Below are 13,603 nucleotides of genomic sequence, written 5' to 3'. Positions count from 1 at the left end.
AGCCACTTTAGGCTATTCCAAAACTGTCTAAAATGCATTTTCATCACAAGTGTTTTATTAAGATGTGACAGAAACAGTAAAAATAACTTCATGATTTTCAGAAAAAGAAGTCAGAATTCTGCTGTGATCATATTTGTCTTTTGCTGGATGTTATTAGTAGACAGATGAAGTGAACTAGTGAGGGAGTGAAAGTGTGTTTAGGAGAGTTTATTTTCTAAAAGTCCATACTGAAGAAACACTCATATGCTGCATAATGAATGCTATTGCCCTGACTACAATTCATAAGCAGCTTATTTCCACTTTTCCTTTTTTTTTCTGTAATTGGATTTTTTTTTTTTTTTTCACATATATATATCACCAGTGTGTAGAGGAACAAATACAGCACGTTTCCATCAACCTCATGCGGCGTCTGTGATATTCATAATTCATTATTTCTTATTAATGAACTTCATTTCACATGCAGGAGACTGCAAATGGAAAGGAGGAAAATATGATGCTGCAGCAAATCCATGTCTTTCTTACTTTGGGAATAAAGCAACATTTATAGTCTTGAGGCAAGAGCGGTGTGAAGAGAGGGAATATTAATCACAGAGCCTTTAATAAACTGCACGCTGTTTAATTAGAAATGAAAGCTGCTGTTGAGCCCGTGAGACACATCTGGAGGATTTGTTCTGCCCTCCTGTGGTGGATGAATGTATAGCTGTTTGCTCTCGAATCAGTCTGCACTGCTCTTCCATTCAGCCCTGTATAGCCGAGTCATTATATTAGCAACAAATCTCATTCATATTGAATAAATATTATGGTGTTATGGTATATAACATGCATTTTAATAATAATCTTGAGAATCCTTGTAGGAGGCTCATTCAGAATACACATTATATATATATATATATATATATATATATATATATATATATATATATATATATATAATGCAACTAAATAATTGAATGTAATATAATACATATGTATATAATTCAGAAATTGTATTATATTACTATACATATTCACTCTAAAAACACTGGTCTGGAAAAAAAAAAAAACAACACAAGGGCTGGGTAAATAGGACAGAACACATATTGGGTTAATTTTACCCAGCAAATTGGGTTGTTTATTTAACCCAGCATAATATTTTTACTATAACACTAGTTTTTCTTTTTTTCTTTTTTTTTTTTTTACTTCATACATGAATTAATGTATACAGATTAATTTAAATCCTATAAACTTCTTTTACACAACCACTGGTTTGATTGATAACTCCTTTATTTTCGATCATATTTTATAAATTTTTTTAATACATATTGCCTACATTTAAGCTCCTTTAACAAATATTAGAAGTAATAATTAAACATTTAGATGTAATGGACCAGTCTCTGTTGTCCAGTTTCCACCGTGACGACGCTGGATCTCGTGCCAGAGACGGCTCGCATTAGGCAGGGGAACTAATAACTTCAGACCACCGCCTGGGTTTCACTCGTAGCCGAAAAAGGCTGTGACTGACTCCATAACCTGTCCATAAATAATCAGTGTACAATTCTGAGAACATATTTTAAAATCCTAAGTATTTATATTCTGTATCTTTTTGAATAAAATCATACAAGCGACACTCGTTAAGGTGACTCACATCGCTCCCCTGTATGTTGCTTTACATAAAATTAAATGATATACAGAACAATAATGAATTTTTTTTTAGATAAAATAAAACAAACCTGTATTTTACCAAAGACATGTACCAATTTGACGGAGCTGCGTAACACAAAACTACCCAAACACTGGTTTGTTACATCTGACCCAGGATCTGAGTAACACAAAAACTACCCAAACACTGGGTTGTTACGTCTGACCCAGGAGCTGAGTAACACAAAAACTACCCAAACACTGGGTTGTTACGTCTGACCCAGGATCTGGGTAACACAAAAACTACCCAAACACCGGGTTGTTATGTCTGACCCAGGAGCAGGGTAACACAAAAACTACCCAAACACTGGGTTGTTACGTCTGACCCAGGAACTTGGCAACACAAAAACTACCCAAACACTGGGTTGTTACGTCTGACCCAGGATCTGGGTAACACAAAAACTACCCAAACACTGGGTTGTTACGTCTGACCCAGGAGCTGAGTAACACAAAAACTACCCAAACACTGGGTTGTTACGTCTGACCCAGGATCTGAGTAACACAAAAACTACCCAAACACTGGGTTGTTACGTCTGACCCAGGATCTGGGTAACACAAAAACTACCCAAACACCGGGTTGTTATGTCTGACCCAGGAGCAGGGTAACACAAAAACTACCCAAACACTGGGTTGTTACGTCTGACCCAGGAACTTGGCAACACAAAAACTACCCAAACACTGGGTTGTTACGTCTGACCCAGGATCTGGGTAACACAAAAACTACCCAAACACTGGGTTGTTACGTCTGACCCAGGATCTGGGTAACACAAAAACTACCCAAACACTGGGTTGTTACGTCTGACCCAGGAACTTGGCAACACAAAAACTACCCAAACACTGGGTTGTTACGTCTGACCCAGGATCTGGGTAACACAAAAACTACCCAAACACTGGGTTGTTACGTCTGACCCAGGATCTGGGTAACACAAAAACTACCCAAACACTGGGTTGTTACGTCTGACCCAGGATCTGGCTAACACAAAATCTACCCAAACACTGGAAAAATAACATCCCTAAAAATGACCCAACAACACAATTTCCAATATCAATGTGTGCGTGTGTGTGTGTGTGTGTGTGTGTGTGTGTGTGTGTGTGTGTGTGTGTGTTTGTATATATATAGATGGCATGATCCCAGCCTGTGTTTCCCTGTCTGGTGTAAGGACTTTTGTGTTATTTCCTGTTTCGTGGCATGTTTTGTAGTCCTTTGTAGTTTTTCTTGTTGATTAGTTCTTGACTGTTTCCATCTGTGTATTATTTGCCAATAACCCCTTGTGTATAAATACCCCAGTGCTTCTTATGTTCCTTGTCTAGCGTTGCCAATATATGCTTGTATCGTGTGTGTTTGTTGCAGTTGCAGCTTCATGTTCATGTGCCTGGGTTCATCTTGTTCCTTATTTCATTTGTCCTGTTTCAATAAATTTTTACTGCATTTGTATCCAATGCCTCTTGTCTGCAGCAGCTGTGTTACTATATATATATATATATATATATATATATATATATATAAACTTTTACTGTAAGTCATTCTGTATTACACTCTAATCAGAGTTAAATCAATCAGAGGTTATACGTTGACATTGTTACACTCAGGGCTTTACATTAACTTTTTTGCTCACCAGCCACTGTGGCTAGTGGTTTTCCAAAGTTACTAGCCACTCAGCATTTTCACTGGCCACAATTTTGCTGTTGGGAAATTACATTATATATGATTAAAGTTGACTTTGACATGCTAAAATTACTTGATTTTGAGTCATTTTACTTGATTAGTTAGATTTAAAACCCTTTCAAACTTTCAAATGCAGACTGACCACCAAAATCAAGACAAGGGCTACTTGGTATATCAGCTGGTATGTACAGGTGGGCAAGGGGTGGATAATATGACCATAATATAAGTTATTTTTGTTAGGCTATATAAAAAGAACAAAGAAGCAAATTAGCAAATTACAAATACAATAGTAAATTAAATAGCCTAAACTCTTTTTTTTTTTCCAGATACAGTACATTTATTTAACTTTGTTGTTTGATTAACATTAATGACAGACAGGTATTTAATTGGGCTGCTGAATGCATGTAATATACTGACACATATCCTGTTTTTACCAACCTGTTTACGTCCACTTAAGCCATAACTGACTGTATTCACGCGAGATATTGCACATGATGGACATTTTGACATCTGTGTGTGCGTGTATTTGACGCAAGGAGATCTGATCGTGCGCGACAGAGAGAGCGCTTTTGTTGTGTGTCATTCAACGCGATCCCGCCTTCACTAACTGCAAGTTAATCGATAAGGAATTCTGATCGGATTGTAATTTTGTGCTACAACGAGCTTGGCTACCTTTGATTAGGCTGTAGGCTGAAATTATATTCAACCTGCCAAAGTAGCTAGTGGGAGTGGCTGTCCTACCCGCCACAGCTGAAATCTACCCGCATTTGGTGGGTGTTAATGTCAAGCCCTGGTTACACTGTAATTACATAAATAATATTTTGGCATAAAGCATTCTTTAAAATTGAGTCAAGAACCCTAGAGTTCTATATAGAACCCCACTGAACCCTTATTTGTAAGAGTGTAGAATCAGGGTTAGGGTTTGTTGCTTCTAAGTATGCATAATTTACTTTTTATTTTTTTTATTTACACATTTAAAAAAAGTGTTACCTGATCAAATTATGTGAGTATATTCAGTATTAAGTCACGAGGACACACATACTGTTTCTTAAGAGCGAGAAACTGAGTTAATTTGCGTGCGTGGTTTCACATCGTCTTTACGCTGCTAGAGTCTCACTTACACTCCGCATGAATCCAGCAGGATCTATTGCTATGCTCCATATTAATTAAAAAAAGACTGAAATTAAAATCAATTAGCGCTGATGTAAACAGATGTGTGTTTCTGAATGTTAAAAGAGTTTCAGAGGAGGTTTCTCCAATGTAATTATGGCAAAGTTAAGGTTGATGTCACTGATTGTTAGTTAGTAAAAAATATTTCATGACATGATTCTCAGAAATATTGGGCTGTGTTCCATTTACACAAATAAAGAACAAGTGGATCATTCCACAATGGCTGTATAATCCATTATGAAAGATTAATGTTCAAAGGGTTTTTTTTTTTTTTTAATTTTAAACATTCTGTCAAGAATGTATTTAATTGGATTGCAATATATGCTTTGAAAGTTCATAACGTTCATACTTTTAATAACCCTACAAGTTTGATTAAACCAAAAAAATTAGGAAAATCATTTATATTTGCCCATAATTGTCCATAATAAAGATACATCCACATACAACCACTGTCACTGTTTCTACCATGAACAAAATTACCAAGAGTAGGAATTTCACAAGCCCTTCATGAACTATTCCTGAGAAAAGGAAACGCGTGTCACCCGGCCTGTCATGCATATGACATTGAACAGCAAACTAGGTCAAAGCTATAGAGAAGATAATAACCTTCCCTTTAGGGAGAATGTGAGTGTATGTGTGATTTGAGAGTGTGTGTGGGAAGCAGTGTGTTTTTGTATTAATTGTGTATTACAGTGCTCTCAGCCTGAAGTGCTGCATAACCATCTCCTTCTATGCATCTGATCAGCCTACAAACAACCTTCAAACGGTCTGTTTTCACAGAGCAGCTGCAAGCACATATACAAACAGATATGCTGTAAAAGTGCTTATGCCACATCAAACTTCTTTTTCTTTATAAGCCAGGCTGTGGAGTGAGCGAGTGAGGAGGTGAAGAGTGCAAAGGCCTGATTTTCCTGAGGTTGTACAGCATGAAGCAACAATATCTGCCAGATGACTGTCCTGCAATATTGTCCACAAAGGAGGTTTGGTCTTCTAGGATGAAACAAGACATTATACATGACCTGGAAGTGTCTACTTTGTGACCATCTATTCAGGTTGACACAAACACTTGGGCAAATCAAGTACTCGAGTAAAAGTACAGATTTCTTATTAAAATATACTTATTTTCATATTTTTCTCGAGTAAAAGTAAATTACTTGATTTTTAATGTACTTAGGTTTTAAAAGTAAAAAGCTCTGATCGATGAACCATATATTTATTCTAGCTAGGACGAGTCAGTAGTCTGCACTAATAAGAAAGATTAGTGCAGACATTTAATGTCTTTCAAATAAGCAAACTTTTTATTTTATTACCAACACTTATTATACACTATCAAAACATTAAACTTTAACATACTAGAGCTGCATGATTCTGGATAAATTGAGAATTACGATTTTTTTTGTTGTTGTTTCAAATAAAAAGATCATGATTCTCCCACAATACTGAACACACAACTGAACAAAATGACATCTAATTTACTAGAGGTTCTGACAAAATGTTAATTGATGCAGCCTATTTAAAAATGTTTAATTAATTTGAACGAATTATCGGTTTGAATGAATAATTCAATGACTCACTCAAAAAGACTTAATTTGTTTTATTACTGGATGAATCAGCGTTTTTGAATGAATCTCTTGAATGAACGATTCAATGACATACATTTTTTAACAGTCACTTGTCACCACCTACTGGTGAAACGATGTAATTGGTACAATTTTTATTTGAAGTATCAAGTTACTTTCAAAAGGTGATTTACTCTATTTTGATTGCTACTGTAGACATCAGTGTTTATATCCGAACTATAAACTTTTATCCCACTACTTCTGTGATAATTTGAATATTTGTAACAGAAATAACCATACTGCGATTGTTAAAAAGATATTTGTTAAGCCGTTTCATACCTATACATGACAATTGCTCTCTCTGGATCAGAAAACAGATCTGAATGTTCGCTGTGATCATACTTGTCAAAGGTTTAATAGATGAATAACAGTGCAAGCTTTTAACGATTGATCATGTACACTATATTGCCAAAAGTTTTGGGACGTCTGCCTTTACGTGCACATGAACTTTAATGATATCCCATTCTTAATCCGTAGGGTTTAATATGGAGTTGTTCCACCCTTTGCAGCTACTCTTCTGGGAAGGCTTTCCACAAGGTTTAGTAGTGAATTTATGGGAATTTTTGTCCATTCTTCTAGAAGCGCATTTGTGAGGTCAGGCAGTGATGTTCTATCGGGTTGAGGTCAGGACTCAGTGCAGGCCAGTCAAGTTCCTCCACACCAAACTCGCTCATCCATGTCTTTATGGACCTTGCTTTGTGCACTGGTGCGCAGTCATGTTGGAACAGGAAGGGGCCATCCTCAAACTGTTCCCACAAAGTTGGGAGCATGAAATTATCCAAAATGTCTTGGTATGCTGAAGCATTAAGAGTTCCTTTCACTGGAACTAAGGGTTCAAGCCCAACCCCTGAAAAACAACCCCACACCATAATCCCCCTCCACCAAACTTTACACTTGGCACAATGCAGTCAGGCAAGTACCGTTCTCCCGGAAACCGCCAAACCCAGACTTGTCCATCAGATTGCCAGACAGAGAAGCGTGATTCATCACTCCAGAGAACACGTCTCCACTGCTCTAGAGTCCAGTGGCGGTGTGCTTTACACCGCTTTGCATTGCACTTGGTGATGTAAGGCTTGGATGCAGCTGCTCGGCCATGGAAACCCATTCCATGAAGTTCTCTACGCACTGTTCTTGAGATAATCTGAAGGCCACATGAAGTTTGGAGGTCTGTAGCTATTGACTCAGCAGAAAGTTGGCAACTTCTGTGCACTGTACACCTCAGCAATGCGCTGACCCCGCTCTGTGATTTTACGTGGCCTACCACTTCGTGGCTGAGTTGCTGTTGTTCCCAATTGCTTCCACTTTGTTATGATAACACTAACATGGAATATTTAGTAGTGAGGAAATTTCATGAATGGACTTATTGCACATGTGGCAACCTATCACGGTACCACGCTTGAATTCACTGAGCTCCTGAGAGTGATTCATTCTTTCACAAATGTTTGTAGAAGCAGTCTGCATGCCTAGGTGATTGATTTTATACACCTGTGGCCATGGAAATGATTGGAACACCTGGATACAATGATATGGAGGGGTGTCCCTATACTTTTGGCAATATAGTGTAGCTCTAATACTAAAATATCAATTGAAGTTAATGATAATTAAGTGTGAAAACAAGTGAAATAATATACCATATAGTATTTCAAAAATGGGGGAAAAAATAAAACAAAAATTATGTAAATATGTGGCGTATACTGTAGTACTGTATAAAAACACAAACGTCACATGGGGCAAAATGCATTATCATTTTAAGAGGAACACTATGCACATACTAGTTTATATCATTTGATATCGCTACAACAGTGGGGAAGATGCATAGGCATTAATTTACGTAATATTAGACAAATTGAAATCACCCCATACAGATGGTGATACAGAAATATGTCCACATTCAAGCATATCTATGTGCTTTAACTGTTTGCCCTTTTACAGGAGATTTACTTCACAAATAACTGACAGTCATGACCTAATATATGATTTCACTGACAATAATCAATAGTAAAATTAATTAGTAACTTACTTTTCGTGCCAGCATGCACATTCAAGCTCTGGATCATTGAATCAGTGAGTTTTTGACTCAAGAACAGATGAAATCGGATCAGCCCAATTCACGAATTCATGCATTGTTCAGTGTTATTTGTGAACCAGTTCAGCAGGTTCATTTGAAAGAATCAACTCATTCACAAATCGGAGACCACTTGTGCATTCCAGAAGAGATGGCGATTTCTCCACTTTAAAATAAATATGTTTTTATGGAATGTATTGAAGTAAAAAGTATGATATTATGCTTTGGAATGTAGCAAGTAAAAGTTTTTGATGTTATACTTGAAAAATATCTAGTTCAGATATGAAACTCTAGATGGCATAGGCTGATAAGTCCTTTACATGCAGTCTGCAAGCAAACATATCATTGCCGCATGACACAAGCTGATTGGCCTCTGCTGATCCTGCAGCCAATGAGATTGCTTGCTCAACATTCAAATAGTCTGGTTCAGTGTTTGCTGTAGGCGCAGAGTTCCTCTGAACCACTCCACCTCCTCAGCTCCACCTGCCTAGATCTAATGTGGGATTGATGTATGCCTATTCATGCAGCAGCAGCATATCTTACATGCATAAAGCAACATGTTTGTGAATCTATTAGCAGTAACAAGTCCAGCAGCAGCAATAATCAGCAGCAGCGCAGCAGATCTAGTCCGCCAACACATTAACATTGCCATTCAGTAAAATGCTAAAACTATTCAGAAAGTTGTCATGTTTGAAATGTGGTCCATTTAAAACAAAACAACCTGTTTGAGAAATTCCAGTCTGGTTTCTGCCCCGGCCACAGCACAGAAACTGCTCTGGTCAGGGTGACAAATGACCTGCTGATAATGGCAGATGCTGGCTCCCTATCTCTTCTTATCCTCCTGGATTTGACTGCAGAGTTTGACACTGTGGACCATAACATTCTCCTTCACTACCTACACTCCACCATTAATCTTTCTGATTCTGTCTACAATTGGTTTTCATCCTACCTCACTGGGAGAATTGAGCATTTCGCATTGGGAGAGGTTAAATCCATGACACACAATGTCACCTGTGGTGTTCCTCAAGGCTGTTTATCCTTTACATGCACCCCCTCGGTCATGTCATCATTCGGCATAGAATTTCTTTTCATTACTATGCTGATGACACTCAACTCTACCTCAGGACAAACTCAACCCCCTCTGCTGCCCTGCCATCTTCCACTTTGACCACCTGCCTGGAGGAGATAAAGGCATGGTTAAAGCCAAACTTCTTGCAGCAAAAACAGCTCCAAGACTGAAGCCATCCTAGTCAGCACTCCAAACCGGGTCGGGACAACTCTCTTTTTCAGCATTACCTTATCTGGGAAGGATATTCCACTTTCAACATCAATTACTAACCTGGGAATTAAAATGGACTCTCATCTGACCTTTGAGGCCCATATCAAACATCTGTGCAAGACCTCTTTCTTCCATCTTAGGAACATCTCCAAACGCCCCACACTCTCTCTTGCAGATGCAGAAAAGCTTGTCCATGCCTTTGTCTCCTCCAGGCTGTACTCCTGCAATGCGCTCCTCATTGGGATCCCCAGCATAAGCCTCCAGAAGCTGCAGTACATTCTGAAAAGCACTGCAAGGATCCTAATGAGCAAAATACGCGCAAATACGATCATACCACTCCCATCCTCAAATCACTCCATTGGCTTCGTGTTTCATTCAGGATTGAGTACAAGGTTTCCCTCCACACCTATCAGTGTGTCCATGGTGATGCGTCCCCCCATACCTCAAGGAACTCCTCTCTCCACAAACCTCCACACATGCCATCCATTCAGTTTCAGCATATCTCTTGAAACCCCCCCAGGACCAAGCACCGTACTATGTGAGATAATGCTCTCCCTGACCACCTGAGGACACCACAGTCTGTGGATGCTTTTAAATGCAGCCCTAAAACCCACCTTTTTAGCAGAGCTTTTGGTTGATTTTTAACCTTTTTCCTTGTTCTTTTGTTTTGTTTTGTTTTTTAACTTGTAGCACTTTGGGATTTTGTTAAATATAAAGTGCGTTACAAATAAAATGTATTGTTATTATTATTAAATGTACAAATACTTTGTTACTGTCCACCACTGCACTTGGAGAGATGGCTTGGTGGCCATCGTACCGCTTACAAAAGATTTATATTTTACCCACTATAAAAAAAAAAAAACGAATACAGGAAAAAAACCCATGAAAATCCAAATATCCTCCCTTCTCCGAAATGAGAACAGTCAACTATTGATGTACTGTCTCCACCTCTGACATGTGTAGACAGCTGTGCAGATCGGTGCCAGGGGCGGGTTTGATTGACTGAGATGGAGACAGATTTATTTGAATTAATAGATACAGACGACATCTTTCAAAATAATTTCAAACTTGATGCTCAGCATATGACAGACAAAGCTTTATTAATAGCATCAGTCCATTAAGTCTGAACGAAGCGGCCTTCCAGCAGTGCAGTGGAGCACATTGTATTTTTATTCTGCTCAGTCTTTCTGGTAAATTACTTCTTAAGCCTCTGTTATGCTTGATGGAGGGCAGGAACGTGTCAATAGCAACGGCAAAATCAGAAGAAAATCCATCCTAAAGGAATGAGAGAGCAAATGAATTTGAGGGAGAGTAAAACTTCTGGAACTGAAGTGATTGCTTTTGATATTGCTTCAGACGGGGTGGTCGCACTACACTTTGCATTCCATGCACTTCCGTTCACATGCAACATGTTTCATAGATGTTTTTGTTGCTGTGCACCAAGGCTTGAGTTTGGTGAACTCTGACCTGCGAGTTTGTGTAGTGAAAAGACATGCATGACCATTCAAAGACCCATTTGAACCAAAATTCTGTTGGTACACAGAGTTAGATTTTATGTATTATATGTACTGATTATATGTATGCGTGACCTTATGAAACACCAAGAGCCCTATCATACACCAGGCGCAATGCGGTGCCAGGTGCGACGCAAGTGTTTTTTTTTTTTGCTAGTTTCAGCCCGTGCCACGTTGTTTAAATAGCAAATGTGTTTACACCCATTTGTGTGGCCATGGGCTTGCTGGTCTGAAAACAAGGTGTGTTCAGGCGCATTGTTGGCGTGTTGCTATTTTGAGGCAACTGAAACTGACTGCGCCATTGACCAACTGAAACCTGCTCTAAAGTCAATGGCACAATATTTGTTTTGTTATTTAAAGAGCACGTTAGTAATATGCGCCAATAGGCGGGTGCACAACACGTGTACACTCTGCTTGTTACACACACAGGGACGCACAGCAGCACACAAACATGCCAAATATTAAAAACAAAAGGATTACAATGTAAAAGATTATTATTGTGTGCATAAAGATAAAAATGCTTTGGTGGAATCCAGCTTGTCCCGTAGATGGGTCCGTTTCCTCGCTAGAGAAGCGCTCAATTTTTCCTCTTGCAAATTCCACCATTTAAATAGCGAATCCGCCATGACGTGAGCACAACTGGCTTAGAGATTAGTTTATTGCACGTTACACCCAAAACAAACCCATTACTCTAAGAGAATTGGGACAACCCTTTTAGACCATGCGCCAGGCACGCCGACCATTTTTCCCGTCGTTAAACTAGCAAAAGTGCACTTGCGCTTTAGACCATGCGCTTAGATCATTAAAATAGGGTTTTAAGTGCATAGGTTATTTAAAGACCCCCTGTAGTGAAAATCAAGTTTTTAATGTTGTTTATATGTCTATGTGGTGTTTTTAATATGCTTTGAGACAAACCATGTGCAAATTCATCAGTCAACATTGCTGAGTATTTTCTCCTTAAAACTCCAGTGAACCAAAGGTTACAAAATGGTTACAAATATGTTGTAACCAATCACGCCTGCATTGGTGCGGCATATTTTTCTGTATATTCTGTATGTAATGTTCATATCCCGGAATATTTTTCTGTTGATATGAAAAATCGGTTACATTTAGCATCATAGCGGGTGAATTATGTATATGGTGTGAGTGAGTGGAGGCGGGGCTAATTTGCATATTCATAGGTCCGTGTATACTAAATGAAGCAAGGGTGGAGTTACATCTAAGCTATTTTACCGCATTAAGAAATCTTTTCCACAGGGGGGAACAAAAAAAAAAAATAAATATATTATGTGATTTTGGTGAACAAAGATGAGTTTAAAGGGATAAAATTATTGACTAAATGTGGACTTTAAGACAGTATTGGCTATGACTCGATGACAGATGCTAGACTGAGACAGACAAACTGTGTGCAGCACTTGATTCACGATAGAGGCGGTTTGACTGACAGTTTGAGGAGCCAATGGAGTTATGAGGTTTAGTCACAAGCTCTTTTCATTTGCAAAACCCTCAAAGAGGCGTAAAGTATGATCTATAGTAATGATTTATGAAAAAAATAAATAAATAAAAATGATGAAATAATATAAGATGACAGCAATTATATGTTGCCTTATCGGTTGATTGTTGGTGAGTGGTGGGGAAAGAGTTAACAGATTCAATAATGCATGTGTTTTGATGATTGGGAGTGTTCATGACACAAAGATAGGAGCATGCAGATTATGTGTGTGTGGGGCGAAATGCACAGCCATCGAGATGGTTGGGAATGTGAACTGGTTCTTGCATTTCTCTTCATCTTATATGCAGTGGATCTAAATGTTGATTTGGCACAGCAGTTCTGCTGAAGTGGCTTATTTTGTCTCTCGAGTCTGCAATTGCATCAGATCCATCATACACTCCATATACATTTTCTCCACAAGCCACCCAACCTAAATCTTTTTATTTGGTCAAGAGAAGCAAAAATGTTCTGTTGAATCACCAACTCATTATTCATAGTAAAGAGCCGTTCTGCCCACTGACACACTGTACGTTTCTCTCTCTCTGTCTGTTTCCAACTATATCAGAGACACATCTGAAAATAAAAGACATCCATATTCAGGATTTGCTTAGAGCGAGGAATATATATTTCATATGCCCTTCAGCAAAGATTAAAATGAAACAGGAGCAAAGCATTCACCTCAATACAAACGAATCTGCAGAGCTGCAAATACTCACTTTTTAAGCATGTCCTCTATAGTCCAATGCTAGTTTGAGCTTGATGGAAAAGGCAATAATTATTCTGATGACATTATAATGATAATCAGTAGATCATTTAGTTTGTAGACAGTCTTCTTTGTCTACAAACTAAATTGAACCACCAAATATACAAGAAATTAATTAGTGTGGGATGCATTAAAAAAAAAAAAAAAAAATCAAGAAATGTTAAAGAAATACAAAGTAATTTCCATTGCATTAATTAAAGAGTAAAAGTTATTTTGTACAGAAATGATATATATAAAAATCAGCTTTTTGCAGTTTTGTAATTCTTCAACTTCAGGGACTATTTGTGCCATGGGCTAATGTTTCTCAAAAAAAAAAAAAAAAAAAGGAGAGAGAAGAGAGAGATCGCCTGAGCAAGCA

This window comes from Ctenopharyngodon idella, chromosome 5 (genome assembly GCF_019924925.1).
Source record: "Ctenopharyngodon idella isolate HZGC_01 chromosome 5, HZGC01, whole genome shotgun sequence".
NCBI lineage: Eukaryota > Metazoa > Chordata > Actinopteri > Cypriniformes > Xenocyprididae > Ctenopharyngodon > Ctenopharyngodon idella.
Note: the sequence above shows the minus strand (reverse complement) of the source record.